The sequence below is a fragment of the Dama dama genome, chromosome 14, assembly GCF_033118175.1.
Source record: "Dama dama isolate Ldn47 chromosome 14, ASM3311817v1, whole genome shotgun sequence".
Classification (NCBI taxonomy): Eukaryota; Metazoa; Chordata; class Mammalia; order Artiodactyla; family Cervidae; genus Dama; species Dama dama.
In genome coordinates this window covers 27549208-27561915 of record NC_083694.1, presented here as the reverse complement: position 1 = coordinate 27561915, position 12708 = coordinate 27549208, and the positions used below count along the sequence as shown (strand labels likewise).

The 12708-nt window shown below is 43.6% G+C and overlaps 1 non-coding gene across 1 annotated transcript; it reads right to left on the bottom strand.

Annotated features, from left to right (window-relative positions):
- Positions 1 to 9457: 9457 nt before the first annotated feature.
- LOC133069769 (U6 spliceosomal RNA) lies at positions 9458 to 9564 on the bottom strand. The gene has a single exon (XR_009695984.1). It is a non-coding gene; the product is annotated as a U6 spliceosomal RNA (small nuclear RNA).
- Positions 9565 to 12708: the final 3144 nt, after the last annotated feature.

Sequence of the window (12708 nt, the reverse complement as noted above, 5' to 3'; positions counted from 1 at the left end):
AAATTCTTCAAGAGATGGGAATACCAGACCACCTTATCTTTAACTTATATGCAGAGTACATCATGTGAAATGCCAGGCTGGATGAAGCACAAGCTGGAATCAAGATTGCCGGGAGAAATATCAATAACCTCAGATATGCAGATGACAACACCCTTATGGCAGTAAGCGAAGAAGAACTAAAGAGCCTCTTGATGAACGTGAAAGAGGAGAGTGAAGAAGTTGGCTTAAAACCAAACATTCAGAAAACTAAGATCATGGCATCCAGTCCCATCACTTCGTGGCAAATAGATGGGGGAACAATGGAAACAGTGAGAGACTTTATTTTTGGGGGCTCCAAAATCACTGCACATGGTGACTACAGCCCTGAAATTAAAAGACGCTTGCTCCTTGAAAGAAAAGCTATGACAAACTTAGACAGAGTATTAAAAAGCAGAGACATTACTTTGCTGACAAAAGTCCATCTAGTCAAAGCTGTGGTTTTTCCAATAGTCATGTTTGGATGTGAGAGTTGGACCATAAAGAAGGCTAAGCACCGAAGAATTGATGCTTTTGAACTGTGGTGCTGGAGAAGACTTGAGAGTCCCTTGCACTGCGAGGAGATCCAACCAGTCCAGCCTAAAGAAAATCAGTCCTGATTATTCATTGAAAGGACTGGTGCTGAAGCTGAAACTCCAATACTCTGGCCACCTGACGCGAAGAAATGACTCATTTGAAAAGACTCTGATTCCGGGAAAGATTGAAGGCAGGAAGAGAACGGGGATGACAGAGGATGAGATGGTTGGATGGCATCACTGACTCGATGAACATGAGTTTGAGTAAGCTCTGGGAGTTAGTGATGGGCAGAGAAGCCTGGCGTGCTGCTTTTTGTGTCCATGGGGTCGCAAAGAGTTGGACACGACTGAGTGACTAAGTTGAACTAAACTAAACTATTATCTATCTGTCTGTATCCCCCAACTGGAATGTAAGTTTTAGAGAGCAAAATCTTTGTTTCTTTAGTTCACCATTGTACCTCCAGAACCTAGAACAGTTCCTGGCAAATAGTAAGTGCTCAATAAATATTTATGGCTAAGAACATTGACTCTGGATCCAGGATGTCTGGATTAGAACCCCCACTCTGCTACTTACTTGTGAACCTGAGTTAGTTACTAAATTTTCTGAGCCTCAGTTCCCTCCTTTGTAAAATGAAGATAATACTAGTATTTATATGTAATAGAGTTGTTGAGGATTAATAAATTAATATATGTAAAGTACATAATATGGTGCCTATCACATAGTATACACATTATATAATTTTAGTTATTATTTTTATTTAATAAGTGATTGATAAACCCAACATTGTAATATGTATTTGGCAAGATGTGTATTGATATTGATTTTTTTGTCTAAATTGTTACCATACATAACCTGAAAATGACTTCTAGGTTTTGAAATGAAAAAAATTAAAAAGGACCACATTTTCTGAAATTTTGTCTAATTTATTAGCTGTGGTATTTCAAATACTTTTAGACCATCTTGGTATTACTAACCCATAGTAAAAATCAACTAGTTTACTTAATAATGATGCTGAAGCTGAAACTCCAATACTTTGGCCACCTCATGCGAAGGGTTGACTCATTGGAAAAGACCTTGATGCTGGGAGGGATTGGGGGCAGGAGGAGAAGGGGACGACAGAGGATGAGATGGCTGGATGGCATCACCGACTCGATGGGCATGAGTTTCCGTGAACTCCGGGAGTTGGTGATGGACAGGGAGGCCTGGCGTGCTGCGATTCATGGGGTTGCAAAGAGTCGGACACGACTGAGCGACTGAATTGAACTGAACTGAATAATTCCATCTTTATTTCTAAATAAGTCAAAGTTTAGTCTTTATTCATAATTCCCAGAAAATTAATTTGTATACTGGTTGCAGTATTTTCTCTTTAACACTAGATTTTAAAGTAAAAAAGCTTAATTTTCTAAGAAGTTGATAAATCATAACTTTCAGGCCTGGAGAAGATTCTGAGACATATTTGTAGAATTATGATTTTCTTGCTCTACATTACCTAGTAGTGTTCAACATCAGTATTCTTTTTGATTCTGTTAAAGAAAAAAGAATTTATGATACTTGTTTAAAGATGGCAAAGCAGACATGATTCAGGCCCATTGCTGTAGGTATGGGACCACTGCAGAAGGAATTTGCAGAGGGAGAGAAACAGGGCTCAACTCTGAATACAGCATGGACAAATAGGAGTTTGTCCATGCAGGGCTGGGGGTTGGAGTAGGAAGTTCTCAGTGTATGGAAAATCACTAAGAGGAAACATTAAGGGTAAAGGCGATTCTAGCTAAATTAACCTAAAAAGATTCTTGCTGAAGGCAGGCCCGGTGATCATCGCACACCTGCGGGATTGTGGCAGATGAGCAGCCTGATCAGGTATCAAGAGTGATCAGATAGGGAAGATGGGGGTTCTTGCTAAACTGACTTGGCTGGGTTCTTGATAAAACTGGATTTTACAAGGAAATACACAGAGGGGCCTAGGAGAAGATTTAGGAGCCTGACTAAAGTTTGGTCAAGCAAAGCATCTTTGTCAGTTTCTGGACCATTTCGCATATATTTCAAACCGCACATGGTTAAGAATAAAAACAACTCATAACTGTATGATGGTCAAAACCACCCGCTCAGGAGGAGTGGGAAGATGCCTGAGCAACTGGGTCACAGGCTGCCCGGGGTGCATACCCACACCCCCAGGGCTCTATTATAGGAAAACAATCGCTTGATATCTATTTTATTCCTTAGCTGTAACAAAGTAGGAATTAAAACAAATTCCACTCTTCTTTAAGTACATGCTTTTCCCACGACACCTTCTCAAACTACTGTGTGGGAATGCTGGATAAGGTGAAAATTTTTTCCTATTTTTATAAACTTATGAACATTTTAATAGATTTCAGTCTTCCACTTGTGTGCTAAGTCACCTCTGTCACGTGCAACTCTTTGCGATCCTGTGGACTATAGCCCACCAGGCTCTCTGTCCATGGAATTTCCCAGGTACAAATACTGAAGTGGGTTGCTATTTCCTTCTCCAGGGTATCTTCCCAACCCAGAGATTGAAACTGCTTCTCCTGCATTGCAAGCAGATTCTTTACCACTAGCAAAATGCATTCACATTTTTAAAAAAACTGTTTGAAAATGTTTGCTGTGAAAATTCTCCCCCTATTCCATCTCTCTCCCAGCCACTCCCCAACCCAATGCCCCCACACCCCTACAACCTCCCCACTCAAATGCAACCACTGTTTTTAAGATTTTTTTCTCTCTCTTTCCAAAATTTCTTTAGACATAATATAAGCAAATACAAACATAAAACCTCATATTTTATACTAACGGTCACACTCTATACTACATTCTGTTTTTTCATTTAAGATCATGTATAGCTTAAAGCTCTTTCCAAATTAGTATATGGAGAAACGTCCTCATTCTTTTTTCAGTATTACGTTACGTGCATGTACTGTAATTTATTTATCCAGTCTCCTACTGATGGTCATGCAGACTGTTTTAGTCCCTGTGCTATTTCAAAGTGCTGCAGTGAACAATCCTGTTTTCAAAGTGTGATTAATTTGGGCCTAAGCAAAGCTGGGTTGGCACACCAAGAAAGCAGTGCCAGTGCAGGGCCCACAAGTGCCCTCCCTGTGCTTTGAGGCCTGACACCATGACTCACTGGCTCCAAGATTAGTCACGTAAGCCCAGACACCCCAGGGTGAAAACGGATCATCTCTGGAGCACCAGGGATGCACCATCACAGGCCGCAATCTGAGGAGGTCGCCAGACTCAGAAAAGTCCGACCCAGTCCATTAAGGGAATAAATGTAAGGGGTTCCCAAGCCTTTTCCACTAAGGCAAGACTAATGATTGTAATTAGCTGACTGCACAATTAGAAGTGATTAAGCCTATTACAGAAGAGGCTCAGATCCCCACAGCTGGAAGCATCCCAGCATGGCCCGCTTAAAAGGTTTACTGCTTTCCTCTCTGTTTTCTTAGACTATACTTGTAGCACATGTCTACCCTCACAATAGGGGTATTATTTTTCTTTTCCATATTAGTTTCTTTTCAACATACTGTCACATATGGACATTAGCCAAGTGTGCCTAATCATTTGTTTAATTTTTCTATTTTAAAACTAAAATATAGAATTGCTTGGCAGTCCAGTGACTAGGACTCGGCGCTTTCACTGCCAGGGGCCTGGGCTCAATCCCTGGTCAAGGAATTAAGATCCCACAAGCTATAAGGAGTGAACAAAAAATAAAAGTTGAAATATAATTTACATGCAGTACAATGCACAGATCTTAAGTCTGTAGTTTATAAGTTTTATAAATGATTATGTCATGTAACCAACACCCCGATTAAAATTTATAGGAGAAATTTTTTCCCTCCAAAAAGTCCTTCATGCCCTTCTCTCCATCATCCCCTACCTTGCTCCAGGCAACTCTTGTTTGCATGTAAAAGTCAGGCCAACCCCACCCTCCGTTGTGATTTTAAGTTAATGTTGTTAAGACATATATCATGTCATGTTATATGACATGAATTGGGAAAGAGCACCCTCCAAATTAAAAAGAGTATGTAATTCATTCTTTTGTCCTTAAATTCACGAGTGTGTCTGGGCAGCCATCCTAGCTGCTGAATATGTATTTTACTTTGTTCTCCTTCAAACAGTCACTGAATACTTCTTTAAAACTTCTAAAAAATTCACTTAAGTTTAGGAGTAGTTTCCAGATTCAGGGCCAAGTTTGTGGACAAGAGCAGCAAATATACTGGAAGCTGAGAACCAGGAGCAGAACCTGCCTGTGTGTCAACCTCTTGCACCACGTCCTTCTGAGCTTTCCAGCGTCAGGGTTTCAGAGAGTGAGGCTGTGAGGGGAAGTTAGGAAAGAGAGGAGCAGTGTGCCCCCAAACAGAAAGAGCCGTCTACAAGAAGGAATGTCAATCAAGGCAGGTAGGAGGGCTGCAAAAAAAAAAATCCCGACCTAAAGGAGAGGACAGACCAAGGGCACACACAGGGCTCCATTTCGCCAATGACCAAGAAGGCTGAAAGTCCACGTGAACTTTCAGTAAGAGTGCAGGAGGGCCTGCTTCCCTTGGGTGAAATAAACAATCTGTGGACAAGACTAAGGTGTGAACCTACAAATCTGGGTAGGGCAACAGGTCCCACTGGCAAATGAAGTTTGGGTTTTACTTTCTTTCTCTGTGCCAATGACAGAGGTGTCAGACAGTCACTGTGGTAATGTAGAGCATTGCACATTGTTGTCCCCACCCCAAGGATCCCAGGAGTGAGTGCGTGTGTTGGGGAAATGTATGCAGGGAGGCTATCATAAAAGGGAGTACAGAAAGCTGTGATGTTACAGGGCAGGTGTAGCTGAGAAGGAAAAATTCCTGCCTCCCGGTGCCGTGGAGGGTGGAGGAGCCTCAAATTTAACTGAGGGGCAGAGCTCCAAGATCATGGTCCTGGACCACCGGTGGGGAATGCTGTTCCCCAAACTCAAAGTGACAGGAGCGGAATTGTCTTTCCTGGGGAGCCACAGAGACCTGGGGACTTGTAGGGCCACTAGACTGAGCAGAGACCAGTAGTCCTTGCTTACACGTGAAAGTCAGACCAGCCCCAGACCCTGCCTTGGACTGTGTAAGCCTTTGGGTTTGAAGAAGATTAACTGAAGTGAAGTAACCCCATGGAGGAGACACTGAAGTTCCTGCTAACCATGCAAATGGGGAATTGATTAATTAATTAATTTTCTTTACAAGAGAAAATAAAAGACACATTTGGTTTGCACCCTAACTTTGTGGGGTGGTCATGCTGTTTACTCAGGTATCATCTGAACTCCAAGATCGTTTTGTAGTGGGGTAACATGCCCTGCCTTCGCAGCAACTGCTAGAACTTGTGCTCCAACTATTGCCTTGCTGCCAATGTCCTCCCTTCCTACCTGTAATCTCTAAAATGCTGCTTATTCTTTAAGACCTAATTCCAGTGTAATTTCCTACATGATACTCTTCTGATCACCTCACCCAGAAACAGTCTGACTCTCTCCTTTACGTTCTCCTGTTCTCCTTTACTTTGTTTTAGCATTTGCATACCTCTTTCATCTTATCTTTTTATACCTAATAAATTGTAAACTGCATATCTTAATACCTCCTTTAATGCCTTGTACCTAGTAAGTAGTCCTTATATTTAAAAAAAAAAATTTTAAATTGCTACCAAGTTGTGGTAGACATTGAGAGGGTGTTTCCCACACCTCTTGTCCCCCTCCCCACTGTGCAATCACCATAAGGTGAGTGGGATTGACCTTATCCAATTCCAGGGGCAGTCCTTTGCGGTGTATGCCAGTTCCAACACACTTGCCAAAGTGATAGGTTTTTGAGCCTGAGCCAAACAGTATATGGCACGCCCATAGTGATTGGTCCTTAGGGTGATTCAATCAGAAAGAAGCATGGAACTCACCCACAATGGCTACAGGCAGCAGTAGCCCTCCTCTCTCTAGACTAAATGTCAAGAAATTTTGACTGAGCTGTTCAATTCCAACTGGGCAGCTATTCACAGGCATCTTGAAACCAGTAAGAAAGTCAGCCTAAAAAGGAATTGGGCCCACCAAGGTGGGCAGGGCAGAGAGAATCAGAGATGGAGCCAGACCCCTGATTAAACCATTTAGAAGGCTTCCCTAACTTAACTCCTTAGTCATCTGAACTAATAAATTCTCTTCATGGTTTCTCCTACTTACAACCCAAAGCATCCTAGCCAGTGCATTGGGAAGGCAGCACTACAGTGAACATTGTAGGTTCATACATGTTGTATGCACATAGCGTGTGCACAAACCTCCCCCTACCCCACCCCCCAGCCTGAATCTTCCTAGGGAGAGGGAGAAACATACACATCTCCAGTTCCTGGGATGGGGGCAACATCTGGCTTTATAAAATTGCACATTTTAAAGCTTTTGTGAATAATTACCAAAACATGGAACTGATGTTTTTGATGTTTTAACTAATTTCTGTGTTAAAAATGATTTGCAATTATAACCTAAATTTTTAAGACTATCTCAGACTCTAACAACTGGTAATAAACTACACATTGTTTTTTCTCAAAAAAAAAAAAAAAAATCATGTACTGTTTGGGACTCTGTAACAGTACTTAGAGTAATAAAATCAGCTTTTAGCATTTTGTGAAATTTGTACTTTCAACATCTTTCTTAGAAGGTGAAATGGGGTTCGAATAATTGGAAGGCGATACTGACTTTTTCTTGGTCAAGCTTCCATGTCTTGACCTTATTTACAACGTTAGGACTTTCTAGTCTGCTGGTTCACTTGCTTTCTTGGCAAGCGTCATCCTCAAGTCTCCTCTCTAGGGGCTTAGCTGCTTGTGAACTGGGACCACATCTTGTGCCTCTTTCATAACCTGTGTCTTCCTCCTGCCACGAGGAGTTCTAGAGCTTCCCAAACGCTGGTGGATGGCCCATGGAAATTTCCACAGCAGCTGCCCAGCCCTGGCCCCCCCACCTGGGCCCTGGCCCACAAGTCCTACCGCCCAAGGACACTAAGCCCGGCTCTGGGTCAGGCCTGTGGTCTATTTATGACTTTTTATCTCAGGGTTTGTGCCTTGGCACTTTGCACTCAAGAAACTTCCGCCCCTCCTCACCAGTCAACACACGTCCTTATCTAGAGAAGAGAACAGTGGGCCGATAAACAAACTCTCTTTCTCCATGGCTACCCAGATGGCCCCAGTGTCTCTCTGCCTTTGGTTCATTCCTCTTGTTCAGGGGCCCAAATCCTTTTATGGGAACAAAGAAAACCTTCTGACATTCAGATAAAATATCTTCATGACCACTGATGAGATTATTGATGAATCTGTTTCTCACATGCGGCCCATTGGTGTGTTAGTGCTAGTCACTCACACGTGCATGCTAAGTTGCTTCAGTCCTGTCCAACTCCTTGTGACCCCATGGACTGTAGCCCGCCAGGCTCCTCTGTCCATGGGATTCTCCAGGAAAGAAGACTGGAATGCGGTGCCATGCCCTCCTCCAGGGGATCTTCCCTGCCCAGGGATTGAACCCAGGTCTCCTGTATTGCAGGCAGACTCTACTTTCTGAGCCACCAGGGAAGCCCTCCCTTTACTAGGGAAAATGTGTCTCCCAAGTGGGAGGAACCTCCCCCTCGCTCCCACCGGGTGTGGTCCTGAGCTCGGCTCAGGCAGAACTGGCCACTGATGGATCCCAGACAGCTCAGGGGAGAGCTGGCTCAGGAGGTACCAGGAGCACCCAGTGCCCGAGGAGCTGCCCTGCTTCCAGCCCTGCAGCCTCGCTCTCCTCTCGGGCGTGGAGCGAGAACGAGGGGCCGGGAGCCAGAGAACCTGAGAACAGAGCAGAGCTCTACCATTACATCAGGTCTCTTGGGCACCTTACGTAACCTCTCTGGGCCTCAGTGTTCTAAGGTGCCAAATATCTGAGCTACTTACTTAATTCTTAATTTAATCTTGTGATATTACCACTATTTTTTTTTCTTTTTAGCAATGACCGTGTCTATTATGTGACTCAGATATCAGCTGAAGCCTCCCTGAACAAGATTGGTTCAAACATCCATTCCACATCCTATGGAAGCCTAAAGTCCTGCCCCCCAAATCTGGCCAATTCCCAGGAGGCCAGGGTGGAAGGTAGGAGGAGGCTTATGTACACAGTCACCTCTGGCCCTGAGCCCCTGAGAGTGCTGAGGTCCACCGATTTGTGGACGGTCTCACCATCTGTGTACCGTCCCTAGGCAGAGCTGTGCTGACCCCTTTGGGGAATGAAAGGGATCTACGTGATGTCAGACGGAAGAGTAGACATTGCTGTCCTTGGAAGCCTTTAGCTGCCCCATTCTATGAGGACTTCTATCAGCTGATCGCCTCATGGAGTTTCCAGTTAGTGGATTTTTTTTTTCTCCCTTACTTTCCCATCTCTAGAGCTTCGCTGGTGGGTTAGATGGTAAAGCGTCTGCCTGCAATGTGGGAGACCCGGGTTCGATCCCTGGTTCGAGAAGATCCCCTGGAGAAGGAAACGGCAACCCACTCCAGTACTCTTACCTGGAAAATTCCATGGACTAAGGAGCCTGGTAAGCTACAGTCCATGGGATCACAGAGTGGGACACGACTGAGTGGCTTCACTTTCTTTCTTATCTCTCCCCCTTATCCCTTCCCTTTGAGACTGCCTCCAGAACTCCAAATGCTTCTTACTGTACTCCGTGGAGTCATTTATTTCTCTACCATTCCTTCTGCCAAACTCAACCTTTCAAACTAATCAAGGTGTGAAATAATACAAGATCAGCCATCCTTAGGTACCAGGCAATTGGGGCTATAGGTGTTTTTTTCTCACTCAACTAAAACTGTGATACAGCTTCTGCTCAATTATTGTCTAAATGACAATTCCATTCCTTAGAAAGCAGAGAAAATAAAGAGGAGCAGCATTTTTTTTTTTAAAAAAAATATGGAACGCTTCACGAATTTGCGTGTCATCCTTGCGCAGGGGCCATGCTAATCTTCTCTGTATCGTTCCAATTTTAGTATATGTGCTGCCGAAGCGAGCACGAGGAGCAGCATTTTGGTTCTAATTCTTCACAACCAGGGGAGTTTGCTCATCAGGGGAAAATGACAGAAATCTCACTGTCACCCAGGAGTGTATGACCTCGGGGAAGGCCTGCTAAATGGTCCAGTGTGTGCCAAGACTCAAGAAGGAGTTGTTCAGTTGCTCAGTTGTGCCTGACTCTTTGTGACCCCATGGACTGCAGCATGCCAGGCTTTCCTGTCCTTCACTATTTCCCAGAGTTTGCTCAAACTCATGTCCATTGAGTTGATGATACCATTCACCCATCTCGTCCTCTGTTGTCCCCTTCTCCTCCTGCCTTCAATCTTTCCCAGCATCAGGATCTTTCCCAATGAATCGGCTCTTTGCATCAGGTGGCCAAAGTATTGGAGCTTTAGCATCAATCCTTCCAATGAATGTTCAGGGTTGATTTCTTTTAGGATTGATCCCCTTGCAGTCCAAAGGACTCTCAAGAGTCTTCTCCAGCACCACAACTTGAAAGCATCAATTCTTTGGCACTCAGCCTTCTTTATGGTCCAACTCTCAGGAAGGAGACTCCTACAGTATTTGGAGAAAAGCTAGGTGTGATTGATCTCATGATCCAAGAATAAAGGGAAGACAGCTCAAGTAGGACTGAGTGGTCCTGTTACAAATGACCCCCTGGGGGAAAAGATAAAACAGCTCCACAGTCAAATACACCCATAGGTAGGTGAATGGGTCAGCAGGGTGTTTCCTCACTGGCCAACAAGAGCTCCAGCATCTTCATCACATGACTTGAAAGTTGCCCTGGGGACCTTCTCCACTCCGGTGGGAGATCAGTGGGCCTGGCCTGGCAGTGGCACACAGTTTTCTGCTCACGCTCCCTCCACTGGAACTATCACGTGGTCACACTCCCTGCAGGGGAATGTGGGAATGGAGTCTAAGTGTGCTCTCAGAAGAGCCAGAAGGCAACAGCAAGGTGTCGCCCAGTAGTAGCAGTCTAAGCCACACCCTTCTTCAATTTCCTTATCAAGAGTGCAAAATTGAGTAACAGTATCAGTAAGAGGATATGGAAGCAGATAGAAAGACAGCACCTTGATGCCCCGGGAGAGCTCAGGTCTTCTGACAGGATGAATTACACTCAAGGGAACTGAGGGGCTGGTGGACAATCCAACTTCATCTTAGGGGAACTGTAACAAAAAGAACCGCTACTGGAAGGCTGAAGAGGCAGGCACTATCATCCAGATACTTATAAAGACTAAGAAAGTGGAATCTAGAAAGTACACAGTGATGAACTTGACATGAATACAGGATGAGTGGCTCAAAGAGATCGTCAGATGGGTCGTCTTGAACACTGAGAAGGAAAGCAATGACCACTAAGAGCCAGCATGTAGTCCAGGCTAACCTCATTTTCTGTTTTGAGAGGATTATCTTAATAATGCTTGTATCTTTAGTCTTCATAATATTCCTTCAGGAGGTTTGTGCTATGGAATCAATGCAAATTATGGACAAAGTTACTTTGCACAAAATGATATTGTCACTATTTTTATTTTATTTTTGGCTATACCATGCTACTTGCAGAATCTTAGTTCCCTGACCAGGGATTGAACTTGAGCCCCTGGCAGTGAGAGAATCAAGTCCTAACCACTGGACCAGGAGGGAACTCTCACTATTTTATTTATAATAGCAAAAAATTATATACCATCTAAAAGTACAGCAATAGGGGAATGGTTATGTAAATCATTAATCATTAATACAATGAACTATTGTATAGGCTTTAAAACTGTTTTTGAAGAGTAATAATGATACGAGAAAATACATATGAAATACTGTCAATGATAAAATCGGGATGCAAATATCAGAGAATGTATGCTCTCAGTGATGTGAAAAATATCAGCATAGAAAAATGATGAATAAAATAGGCAGAAATGTTAACAGTAATTATCTAAGATGGCAGAATTATTGGTCGTTGTTAATTTCCTCCATGTACTTCCCTATATTTTGCCACAGTGAGCATGTGTGACTTCCACAAAAAGAGAAAAAAAACCTGTTCTTTAAAAAAGAAAAAAATCACCAAGCTGATAGAGCAGGGTCACCACACATATAAATAGGACATCATCATTTCACAAGGTATTTGAAAAAGAATATTCACTGCACTGATAGATTAAATTGTGACTCAGTTATTATGAATATAGGTGGTTGTTAATCACTGAATGACCATCCATCCCCAATCCAGACTTAGGTCTGCAGAGGCAGGAATAGGCTTTGTCCTGTTCAGTAATTTTATGCTTGTCTCAGGTGAACATCTGCACTGTCCAATGTGCTAGCCACTAACCATGTGCAAATAATTGGTTCTAAATTAATCAAATTGAATGCAATTTAGGGGAATTCCCTAGTGGTCCAGGGGTTAAAACTCTGTGCTTCTGCTGCAGGGAGCGTGGGTTGGATCCCTGGTCAGGGAACTAAGATCCCACATGCCACATGGCCAAAAATAAACAAACAACACCCCCCCCCCGCCCCCAGGTAACTAAAATTACTGACCTTGGGGCAACGATATCAGCTTCACAGAGCGCACCAGGCTGAAGGGAAGTCAGCCTCTCAGGTGATTACCACAGGCTGGCACGACAAGCCAGGTCTAAGCAGATGAACCCCGAACAGTTCTAAGCATGACATCCACCACTGGACCACCACGGAAGTCCCCGGGGGTGGGTGGGGTGTTAATTTTTGTTGAAGACAAACTCCATATGTGTCTGTGAGGTAACGCAACTAAGCCAAAATACGAACTCTGGAGTTGAATGAATGAAATATACGGTTCAGGACAAGAAAGTGATAGTTCCAAGCTATGTTGGTCAAACTACACTGAGAATTCAAGCGTTTTTCCATCAATGGTGTTTTCAGAACCAGAAGTGGCCAGAATGAAACTGATTAAATACAAAAAACAGTTTGCATCACTTGAGACTGCTGTTGGTTATACGCGGATGGAAACTGGAAACCAGCACAGCATATGAGGGGAAAAAAAAAAGACTGTTAGGAGCAGTCCAGCTACCAGGTTTTAGTGGCTTTGTGCCTGGTTTGGTAAACAATGAGGTAATAAGCCATACAGGTAATACAAGTGGTGAGACTGGTGAGAAATTGCATTAACATGGTGCCGGTGTGGGGAGAGAAAGAGA